This window comes from Myotis davidii, unplaced genomic scaffold (assembly GCF_000327345.1).
Source record: "Myotis davidii unplaced genomic scaffold, ASM32734v1 scaffold54, whole genome shotgun sequence".
Taxonomy (NCBI): Eukaryota; Metazoa; Chordata; class Mammalia; order Chiroptera; family Vespertilionidae; genus Myotis; species Myotis davidii.
This window is the reverse complement of record NW_006287915.1, coordinates 3,862,485-3,874,786: the sequence shown is the minus strand read 5'-3', so window position 1 is coordinate 3,874,786 and position 12,302 is coordinate 3,862,485. Positions and strand designations below refer to the sequence as shown.

General features: G+C 35.4%; 1 protein-coding gene and 1 long non-coding RNA gene across 2 annotated transcripts in view; one reads left to right on the top strand and one right to left on the bottom strand.

Annotated features, from left to right (window-relative positions):
• LOC107182470 overlaps positions 1–91 on the bottom strand; it is a 6,674-nt gene extending 6,583 nt beyond the window's left edge. Inside the window, exon 1 of the long non-coding RNA XR_001513186.1 lies at positions 4–91. This is a non-coding gene — a long non-coding RNA (uncharacterized LOC107182470). The remainder of the gene's footprint in view (positions 1–3) is intronic.
• Positions 1–12,302, top strand: part of TRHDE (thyrotropin releasing hormone degrading enzyme) — a gene marked incomplete at its 5' end in the record, with an annotated part of 386,911 nt that overhangs the window by 134,126 nt on the left and 240,483 nt on the right. The gene's annotated exons all lie outside the window — the stretch shown is intronic.

Below are 12,302 nucleotides of genomic sequence, written 5' to 3'. Positions count from 1 at the left end.
AACCCGGCTGCAGTTAGGTTAATTACAGGTTGCAAATGGCCGGGGCATTCATATGCAAAAGCCTCTGCCGCAGCCTGGGTGGGGCGGGGTCTCAGGGGATCAACAGGGTGGAGCAAGCAGCTATGGCTGATCCTCAGCCCTGCCCTAAGGGTCCCCCACACCCTAAGTTATGCCCGCTGCCAGACCATCCAGTCTCTCCCCGAATGAGTCTGGGTCCCCAGAGACTTCCTGGAACCGGAGTTCAGAGCAGTCGGGGGCTTGTGACTCCCTCCTGATTCAAAAAGACAGCCGCATCCTCAGTCGCTAGCCCTTGCCGTGTGCTCCTCCGTACCTCTGCACCTCCGCAGCTCCTCTGAGTCTTAGTGTGCCTTTCTCTTTCCTTCTAGTTGTAGAATTTCCACTCAGCCAGCCTTCCTGTAGTTCTGGATGATGTCCGTTTTGTCTTTTAGTTGTATTTTTGAATTTGTTGTGGGAGGCAGCAATTTCCAGTGTTTACCTATGCCGCCATCTTGGTTTCTCTAGTTATTATTGTTCATCTCTTACTATGCCTAATTTATAGATAACACTTTATCATAAGTATGTATAAGAAAAATTGTATATATAAGGTCAGTGCTATCTGTGGTTTCAAACATCCGCTAGAGTACTTGGAACATATCCCTGTGGATAAGGGGTGGTGGAAAGGGACTACTGGACTATAGAGTAAAATAGCAAAGGGAAAAATGGGAAAGAAATTGACTAGAGAGAATAGAGTAAAATAGCAAAGAGATTTCTTTCAGTACATCAGACTCCAGGCCAAAGGAGGCTAATGGTAATAATGATGAATTGATGGAAGTAAGATATTTAATCCAAATTGAGGTTTAAAACTTGTTATCCAGGGCTGGATAATAAAAAAATGAAACCCATTAGAGTTTTCATCTAGAGCAGAAGTCACATTCCACTAAATAAAATATAAAGGTGGGAAACAAATATTATTTGTGTTGTTCACAGTTAATATGTGCCAGTTACAACAACATAAACAAATTATGTGGATAGTTTTAGATCTAGATAAAATTTGGAACTTCCCTTTTAGATAACATGATGGGTAGGATTATTTGGAAAACCTTTGATGTGGAATAAGAACTACTAAAAATGCTGCATAAAATAGGAAAACAATCTTTTTAAAAGTTCCAAATATCTGAAAATATAGTAAGAATCTACCAAGTTAAATTATAAACAAAATATTAAAAGGATCACTGAACCTGGTCAGCGTGACTCATTGGCTAAGTGTGGACCTAATGAAACAGGAGGTCATGGTTTAATTCCAGGTCAGGCCACATGCTCATGTTGCAGATTCTATCCCCAGTGGGGGCATGCAGGAGTCATCCGATCTATGATTCTCTCTCATGATTGATGTTTCTGCCTCTTTCTCCTTCTCCCTTCCTTTCTGAAATCAATAAAAATATATTTTATAAAAGAGGATCACTGAATCCCACTTTTCTCTGAGGGTGTTTTCCGAGTGGAAATGGGATAGGCTGGACAGTAAACAATCCCAGGGCTCACTTTAGGTGGACAGTGTCGTAGATAACATAACACTCCCCTTGAAGACCTGGGAACCCTGAGGGATGAGAGAGAATTAAAAGTAAACCAACTTCTTTCTTCTAGTACCATGAGTCTGCAAAAAAAGTCACCTTGATACCGACCAAAGCTGAAGAGGGAACTCTCAGAGAAGTTATAACCACAATGTGGTTCTCATGTGTATTTGAAACCCAACTTTACATAGGTTGGTCGTTTCCCCAAAACTTCAATTTTATTTTATTAATTCTGGGTTATGGTCTTATTAATGTCAGACAGTTTTCTGGCTCTTTCTAATATGAGCCTCATACCCCACTGATCTCAGGGTTGACCATATCACTTTTGAGTGCTCCTGAGCAGCAATTGTAAAACTTCGGTCTTAGATAAGGGTTGCTCCTTTAGCTTTGATCCTGAAATGAGAAGTACATTGAGCATGGACATAAAGGAGAGAAGAAAAATAAATCTTTGTTGTAAGCCAGATTTTTGGAGTCATCTGTTATTGCAGCATGATTTGGCCCAAGTTTTCAATACAGATGTCATTCAGGCTGAAGGAAAACGATCCCAGATGGAAGATTTGGAAAGCAAGAGGAATAACAAGGAAAAAAAATGGTAAATATCTAGGAAAATATAAAGCAATATTAATTTTTTAAAATAATAAAAATGAATTGTAGGATTTAAAGTAGAAATAAAGTATCTGGTAACATATCTATGAGGAGAGGAATAAATGTACTTAATTAAAGTGTTCAAAGGTCCTTGCATTGTCCTGGAAGAGGGCAGGAATTAAAGAACAATAAAACTATCCAAAAAGAGGTGATTAACAAAGTAGCTTTTTTGAAGAGAAAATACATTTACAAATAACTATTAAGAGTAATCAAGAATCAAAAAATGAGAATGTACAGATTATGTACAGAATAAAAAGGAATATCACCATAGATATTGTATCTTAAAAATATTATGAGTTTTATTAATATTCTATGCTAATAGTTTGGACAGTTTAGTAAAATGAACAAATTCGTGGAAAAAATAAACTTACTAGTGTTGACAAAAGAATAGATGTAAATATATGAACAGTATCTGTTAAATAAATTGAACATGTTACAGTATTTCTACAAAGACAACTCTGTCTACTGGGCTTTACTATTGAACTCTGTCATATTCTACCAAAGAGTGACATTAATTTTATACAGATTCTTAAATTCAGTGTAAAGAAAGAATACTTACAATTCATTTTTTGAAGCCAGCATAACTTTAAAATCAGAACCGGCCATGGCCACTATAAAAGGGAAAATTACAAATGTTCCTTATCCATGAATATGCATGCAAAAATCTTAGACAACAACAACAACAACAAAATAGCATCTTCAAAATACAGCATTTCAAAGTTGAGTTATTCCAGAAATGTGAGATTGGTTGAACATTTAAAAATCAATCAATGTAAACCAGGACAATAAAATAATGCAAAAGAAAAAATACATGACCCTTTCAATAGATGCAGAAAAACATTTAATCAAAGTTAACATCTAATTCGTAACAAAAATTCTTAGCAAACTAGATCAGCACTCTTAATATGATAAAAAGTCATTTGCAAACATCAGATAGCCGGATAGAACTTAATAATAAAACATTGAACATTTTCTCTTTTGAATCAGGAATAAGACATTGATGCTGGCCAGCTGTCCACCACTTCTATGTAATATCACCCTGGAAGCCTTAGCCAGTGAAGTCAGGCAGGAAAAGAAACAGAAGATGCAAGAATTAAACATATACAAAATTGCCACTGTTTACATATGACATGATTCTGTATGTAACAGAGTACACAGATGTCATATTATAAAGTTGTACACCTGAAATTTATATGATGTTATTAACCAATATTATCCCAATAAATTTAATAAAAATAAGATTTCTATATGCACATTATATATAATAATATATAATAATTAATTGTATTTTTACTAGTATTTACCAGCAACATAGCAGTTAAAAGGAAATAACATATTGTAATCTAGTTTAAAGTATGAAGTATCTAGAAATAAATCTAATAAAGATATATGAGTTATATAAAAGAAATATTGAATTAATATTAAAAATGATCTAAGTAAATTTAGAACAAAAATTTAATAAAGTGAAAGACTCAGCATTACAAAACATCTCAATTCTGTCTCAATTGGTCTGTAGATTCAATAAATTCTAAACTAAATCCCAGCAAACACTTTTGTTCAAATCCATAATCTGTTTTAGACATTATATGGAGGTTAAAAGGGTCAAGAAGAGAGTCATAAAACCCTTGGGAAAATAATGTAAGGTGGGAGAGAATTGCCTTATCAAATATCAAGACATATTTTAAAGTAATGTAAATATGACAATGGCATGGGGCTCGGCAGATATACCAAAGAAACAGAATGGACAGTGCAAGAGGAAGCTCAGCTTTCATGGACATTTGATATGTGAAACAGATTCGTTTAAAAAGACAGACTTTTTAATAAATAATGCTGGGCCATTTAGATATCCAAATAGGAAAAAAATTAAACTTGACTTCTATCTCACACGTAATACTGACTCCAGTGCAAATTAAAGAATTAAACATCAAAGGCAAATGCAAAGATCCGGAAGATAACATAGCAGAATTTCTCCACAATTTTAATGTAAGGAAAGCTAATTTATACATGATATAAAAAATCAGTACCTGTAAAGGAAAATATTGATATATGGATTTCACTGAAATTAACAATGTCTATTCATCAAAGGACCCCATTATTAGCATGAGAGTTGGGGAACTTAGTAACAATTTGTATAACCAAAATAAGAGACCAATTTTCTGGACATATAAAAAAGAACAGGTTAGTAGGAAAAAAGACAACTTAATAGTAATATGGGCAAAAGACCTCTACAGGAACATCACAAAAGAGGAAAACCAACTAGTAACTATATGAAAAGATGATCAATTTTATTAATAATCAGAGAAATATAAAACTACAATGAAGCACTATTATATTCCCATCTAGTTACTAAAAATTATAAAGTCTGACAATGCCCATCATTGGTAAAGATGTGGCAGAACTCATCCCTGGATAAATGTAAATTTATTTTCCAATGCAAAAAGATTAGATGTTATCTAATAAAATTGAAGATGAGCTTATTCTATGACACAGAAAGTCCAATCTAAGTGGACTCTTGAGATAGTCTTGGACATGTGCCTTTTCAAGGTACATATACAAGCATATTCATAGTAGAATTGTTTATAGTGTCAAACTCTAGAAAGAACTTGAATGTAAATCAACAGTAATAGAATGGTAATAGTCATACAATGAGCTAATATAGTCATGGAAATGAATAAACTATATCTAAAAAATATATGAATCTCACAAGATATTTTTGAGCAAATGTTGCAATTCCCAAAATAATATACACTACATGATTCCATTTATCTTAAATTAACAAAGAGAAAAACTAAACTATTGTACGTCTTTCAAAGCCTGCATACTTAGGTGATAGAACTCTACAGAAAACTAAGGACGTGATTATTACAAATATCAGAATTGTAATTACCTCTTAGGAGTAAGAAATGTGTGGTGATCAGGGCACATATTAAGGGTGGTTGGTTCTGTAGTGATTGGCTAAATTCTATTTCTTAGTGGATTAGTGGGCACTGATCTATACAAAGCATCCATGGAGACATTTGGTCCCATCAAAAAGTCCTTGATATGCCCTAACTGGTTTGGCTCAATGGATAGAGCGTCAGCCTGTGGACTCAAGGGTCCCAGGTCGATTCCGGTCAAGGGCATGTACCTTGGTTGTGGGCACTAGGGAGTGTGCAGGAGGCAGCTGATCAATGTTTCTAACTCTCTATCCCTCTCCCTTCCTCTCTGTAAAAAAATCAATAAAATATATTTTTTAATTTTTTTTATTGCTTAAAGTATTACAAAGAGTATTACATATGTCTCCTTTTTTTCCCCCCGCCCTTGACAATCCTCTGGCCTTCCCTACCCCTCAGTGTCTTGTGTCCATTGGTTAAAAATATATATTTTTAAAAAGTCCTTCATATTTAGTCCACTGAGGCAAGAAAGAATAGTTTTTATTTGTAATACAGCCAATCAGAACACAGTTATCGAACCAATAAAATATTGAAACAGTGTTTTTATGTATTAATCCTATAACCCCAAATGATAAATAAACATTAGGGGCTATTTGAACAAAGGGGTGTTTTCTAAGCTTGGTCATTTGGGGACCTTTTGACATGGACCAATGTACTCGCAGATGTTTTTGACAGGCTCACATTTGAAGCACCATTTGTCATGGACCCCGAATGTCAGCGGATCTTTTGGACAGGATCAACCATCCTGTAAGGACCTTTTGACGTGGGGGGTACTTATATGTTTTTAAAATATATATTGTTACTTTTAAGATTATATTTGTATTTTATTACTTTGTATATATAATCTAACAATAATAATAAAAGGCCCAGTTAGTCAATAAAATCCACATAAATGTCAGTACTTCTTTACTTCCAAGGCAATTTTATAGCCTGATGCTTTTTTGATATCTTTCAGCATTTGTATATGTTTGTGCAAACTATAGAATGGTAGGTTTCTAGACGTTTCTAGACGTTTCCTTTCCAAGTTCCAAGACAACTTGAAGATGGTAGTTACTAGACACATGTGACTGTTGAGCACTTGAAATGTGGTTAGTTCAAATGTGCTTTAATACACTGGATTTTCAAAATTTAGCAAAAAAACCCCCCAAAAACCCAAAAACAAAAACCCAAGATCCCCAAACATAAATACTTCAAGAATGATCTTTTAAAAATATATGTGGGAATGATATTTGGGATGTGTTGGGTTAAACATTATTAAAATTAATTTTGTTTCATTTTTCTTTTTAAAATTTGGCTTTATATGTCAGCTCACATTTTGTTTCTCATGAACAGTGCTGATATGGACCATTTTATACTTAAGAAAATCATTTAAAAAACATTTAAAAAATCATTTTATAAATTAGTAGCAAGGGAAATCAGGGTCCATTTAGCAGTTATATGGACTACCCCTCTCTATTGGTTTATGTATTATCTTAAAGTTGTGACCTTTATTTTGTTGTTGTGGTTAATCTTCACTTGAGCATAATTTTTCCAATGATTTTTCAGAGAGAGAGAGGGGAAGTGAGGGAGGGAGGGAAGAGAGAGATAAACACCAATATGAGAGAGACACATGGACTCATTGCCTCCTGCCTGCATCCCGAATTAAACCTTCAATCCTTGAATGCACCAGCTGATGCTCGAACCATTGAGCACACCAGCCAGAGCAAGGCCTATTTTCCCATTTGGATTTTTAGTTTACTAATGTGGATGTATTTGTGGAAACATGCTGAATGAAAATATCAAAATATGAAAAATTATTTAAATGTCCAAGGTCAAATTTAAAAATCAACACTTTTCTAAAATATGCACTTTTATAACCACGGAAGTCACTAATTTTGGTAAATGCCTGGATGCCTCCACTATCCTTTTGGGGAACAGATTCTCTAGAGCTTATTCATTCTGTGCAGCCTGGAGGTGGCATTTTCCTATATGATTACTAGAGGCCTAATGCAGAAATTCATGCAAGGGCCTTGGCCCCGGCCCCCGCCTGCCACCACCACCGCGGCTGGGGACCTCTGCCACTTCTGCCTTGGCCCCAGCCCACTGCAGCTTTGTCTGGAAGGAAGGACATCTGGAAGGACGTCTGGTCTAATTAGCATATTACCCTTTTATTGTTATAGATGTTGCTTGGTGTATATTTTATACATTGGGAAATGAACAAAATTGCATGATTTTGACTAGGATTAGAATAAACCAGTGACAAAGCAAAGCTCAAATTTAGACCTAGAACTTTTTAAAGGAAATAATGAAACTGGTTGTTTTATAAATTAGTAGCAAGGGAAATCAGGGTCCATTATACCTTTGGCTAAATTAGAAAGACCGTCTCTCACATAGAGAAAGAAATAAATTTATATGGTGTACTACTAATCCAATATTAGTTGCTAGGTACTTGTGGTTTTTCATTTGCATAGAGTTAGAAGAAAGAACAAAGAAAGGAAGGTTAAAAATACATTAATAGAGTTTTGTCTTAAATAACAAGGCGAAGAGTTTCTCAGTAACCACACTCTGCTTAGGAGCCTAGAAGTAAGAATGGAGTGTGGTAATTGAGTAAGGTCAGGAAGAAAGGGACTTCATTTGTAGTTAGGTGTGCAGCATGGGCCAGCATCTGGGCAGTGACATTGTAAATCACTGTGATAATCTACAAGCGCTGGCTAGCTGTAAAGTTGTCTTTAATATGTATAGTTTTTGGTTTTGTAGAGACATGGGGATATTAATTGATCTTTGCCTACTATCTTCTGAGGTAAAGAGGGGGAGGACATAATTTATTCATTGACTACTCTCTGCTGATCTCTTTACATACATTAAAACAGTAAATCGTCCTGGCTGGGTAGCTCAGTTGTTTGGAGCATATAGTTCTGATACGCCAAGGTTCCAGGTTTTTATCCCTGGTCAGGGTGCATACAAGAATAAACCAGTAAATGCGTAAATAAGTGGAACAAAAAAAATTTGTCTTTTTCTTTCTCTCTCTCTGTTCCCCCTCTCTCTAAAATCAATCAATAAATAAAAACACAAGTTAATCATTATAACAGTTCTGCTTTTATTTTTAATGAAGAAACTGAGACCCAGAAAACTTAAGTACAGTATTTAAGTCACACAGTAAGGGTCGGTAAAAGGATTTAAATTTAGGTTCATTGGTCTGATTCTGAAGCCTGTGCAGCTGCCTATGGAAGAGTCTCCTATTACTTATCAGTTCATGAATGCGTATTTCAGATTTTAGTGGTGGAGCTCTTTATACAAATGAAACATCTGCATATGATTGATACAGTGCTGCCTCACATTGACCAGCCTCTCAACACTCGCTTGGAAAGTCATAGCTATATATGTTCATTCCTTTATTAGTGAGTTCTTAATTCTTTTGATTCTGCCACTAACCTGTAAAAGATAAGTGTAACGACCACAAGGAGGCTGAAACAGGGCTTTGATAGTCTCAGATTTCAATTGTGCTTTCTCAATAGATATGTAATTGGAATCAGTGACAGTTTAACCTTGGTGAAGATTATGGAATTAGACTTTTTTTTTTTGCAATTTCACATCGGCTTTGGCTTATTTGATTACTCTGGTTTTCTGTTCTGCCCTGTGGAGTTTGGGGCAAACCAAAAAATTACTGAGTCTTTGTAAAATAACTGTGCTTTGCATGTTGGAGTTACAATGAGCAACTGATATTATCTGTATCAAGATTAATGTTGATGATTTGAGATTTGAAGATGTTTTTGCAAAGAAAGAAATAACACTGGAGAGCTCTTTACTGGCATTTTATTTGCATTATTGCTCTGTGATGGATTTTTATAGCTTATTTTCCAAAATCTCTAGGCTATGAGGTTCTGTTTGGTTCATACACTTTATATTGTCATTGACGTTTTCCTTTTTTCTGTTTTGCTTCCTGAATTTCCTAGGTAACATGACTTTATCTGCATATAGTCACCTAAATAAGCCTTAGCTATTTCTAGGTCATTGTCAGGTAATTTCTTCCCACAGATGTTAATAAGATATTTTATTTCCTTTAAGTCTACTGACCAATTTCCATTAGTCTTTCTCACATTTTTTTATTGTCTTTCTCAATTACATGGGAACACTCATTGTGTATATTAGTTGTTTACCAAAATGTAGTAGAAAAATGGAAATTTCATATATAGCCATTGTATGGAAGTAGGCACTGTGAATTCAGCTAAGATAATTTGTTTTTAGATGTTTTAGGCATTATTTTTAAAGGTATTTCAGAACTGATGCTGAAGTTCAAATCTCTCCATAATTCCTACTTTATTAACTCTGGTTATAAAAAATAACTGACAGGTATGTTGCCCAATTTCTTTGAGGCATAAAGATGTGAGTCAAGAATGGTTCTCAAGAGTAACTTTTAATTCCCACATTCATTTAGGCATGATTCAAACTTTTTATTACTTCAATGTTTCTCTTTCTGTATTCCATTATAGTAGCAGAATATAGCATAAATACTTTCAAAGATGATTGAAAGTATGCTATATTTACTTGAAAAATGCCTATTTACTTTCTAAGTAAATGCATTATTTAAAATATTTAAAAGCTGTCAATTGCATACAAAATTTCTTAAGTCTAATATGGTTCAGGGTTCTGATGACAACATGTAGTACAAAGCCACCGAATCTGTGTCCCTTTTTGCAACATCTTTCTCTTCCCACTGTGTCACAGAAAGTGAGCAAAATGGATTTAAACACACACACACACACAAAACTTTTCATAGAGACTGGTGAATTGATTTTTCCATCTTGTAGGGGGAAATCAGAGTGATAATAGAGCAACCTTCACCGGAGGCACTCAAAGTGCTTTACAAACATTGTCTCATTAATCCTCACAGCGATAATGGGAAACATTACTGTCCCTCTGTTTCAGGTGAGAAAACGGTAGTGTCAAGAGGTCTTGTTTCAGATCACGCGCTGAGTCAGAGATCAAGTCTATAATAGAATCTTGTCTTTTGTTTCTGCTTCCAAGAAGCATGGCTCTCTCCTGCGCATTTGATGCTAAAGAAAAAGAAAATGGTTCAAAACACTTTTTATTTTAAAAAAATTATCAAAGAAACACAAAGATAATGATGATAAGCAGAAGTTCTCTATATTCTTGGGAGAAAGAATAAGAAAGTGGAGTACTGGTAGTTTGCCTGCAACCTGGTTAAGAAGACACTGAATACTAAAGAGCAATGGATAGGAAGTAACTAGAAAATAAGCTCTGTCATCTAAGAGTTAATCAGAAAGGAGTTAGTTGAACATATCACAACTCAAAATTATTAGAGAAAAATTTATGTGGAATTCTTTTGATGGAGACTTAAGAAGGAGTAAATGGATCAAAAGGAATAGGAAATAACTAAAAATAAAATTTTGACAGCACAGTCAGTGTTTAAAAAAATTGATGCATATGTCCAGGAATCTGCTTGATGAATTTGATAAAATATAAGATGTAAAAGGATGTGTACAAAAAGATGGAAGGAGAGGAGGATGACCAAGGATGACAACAGAACTAATAGAAGGCATTTGCTGAACACTTAATACAATCACACTGTCTTTTAAATTTTACAACATACTGTAAGTTGGATACCATTTTAATTTCATTTTAGAGATGAGAATGCTGAGCTTCAGACAGGTTCAGCAAGTTGCCCCAGGTCATACATGAATATAAAAGAGTGACACGGACTTATATGGAACAGATCTGAAAGGTAGAACACAGATTGAAGTAAGGCTTCTTAAAAGGAAAAAAGTGCTAATAATAATCAAAAGACCTAGTTATGTTTGGGCAAGGATAGAAAAGGGACAGATGGCAAGAAAGGAAATTTCTCAGCTTCAAATTCTTCCATCCTCTTTATAAAGGAAAATAATCCTCACGCAAATGGGACACAGATTTCTAAAGAAAAAAATTAGAAATTCAGGACTGAGATTATAGAACGGCCCCAAGGAGTTTAAACGTCCCGGCAGTGGTGGGAGGTACATGGGCTTTGGAGTCACCCTGATGGAGGCTTGAGTCTTGGAGCCTGCCACTTTCTTGCTTTAAAATTTGGGCAAGGTATCTAACCTCTCTGAGTCTCAGTTTCCTTAATGCTGATTAGGAAAAAAAAAATCTAACTGCTCAAAGTTAGGAGACTAACGGAGATAACTGATGTTAATAAAAGGTCTGGTAAATTATAGCCACTTACTAAGTAAATGTTAGTTGTCTTACGATTTCTTGCCAGCCTCTACTGAGTTGTGTCCCAGTGAATTGCAGAAGAATCTGCTAAACCACTGTGGGTAAATCCCTGAAAAATCAAGGAAAATGAGACTGGAAATGGAGAGCTCCCCATTTTCTAAAGAAGCAAAAAGGCAAATAGAAAACCACAGTCAGCAAATCAATAAATTTAAAACAGGAGCAATTTTAGAATGTGTTATTTCAAAGATAGCCACCATGAACAGAGGAGCAGTCACCTTGGTTTAAGTGGTACCTTCCTCCTGGCCTCTATGGTCTGCTACCTCTTACTGCGAGGGCAGCTTGTCCCCATCTGTACATTCAGGCCCACCTCACCTCTCTAAAGGCAAGTCTGAAATTTGGTTGAGTGTAGTTAGGGAACACTAGCTTGGAACCTTAACAATCAGGACCCAGACCATCCAAATTTTGAGAGCTGCAGCTTTGTGTTGTTTCATGTTCTTGATCCCTTATCTTGGCAACCACCCCCTAGAATCCTGATTTTCACAGAATGAAGGTCAGGAGCTGAGAGAACAATCCTGTGACAGAAGGGCTGACTCACACTTAGAAGGTACAAACTGTTTACATAACAAGTCCAAGGGACTTGGGGCCTTTCTGATCTAAGCCAGCATCATGTTCAGTGGGAAACCATGATAGGACACCTCATATTACCCATGGTTCTTTGCATTAGGTGGGTTCTCATTCATAGAAAGGCGTTTCTGAATGATTTCCTGGAAGCAGAGTTCAGCCCTGGAGAAAAGGTCTTGAGAAACAGCTTAAGGCAGTGATGGTGAACCTATGACACGCATGTCAGAGGTGACATGTGAACTCATTTTATTGGTTGATTTTTCTTTGTTAAATGGCATTTAAATATATAAAATAAATATCAAAAATATAAATCTTTGTTTTCCTAGGTTGCAAATATCAAAAAATTTCT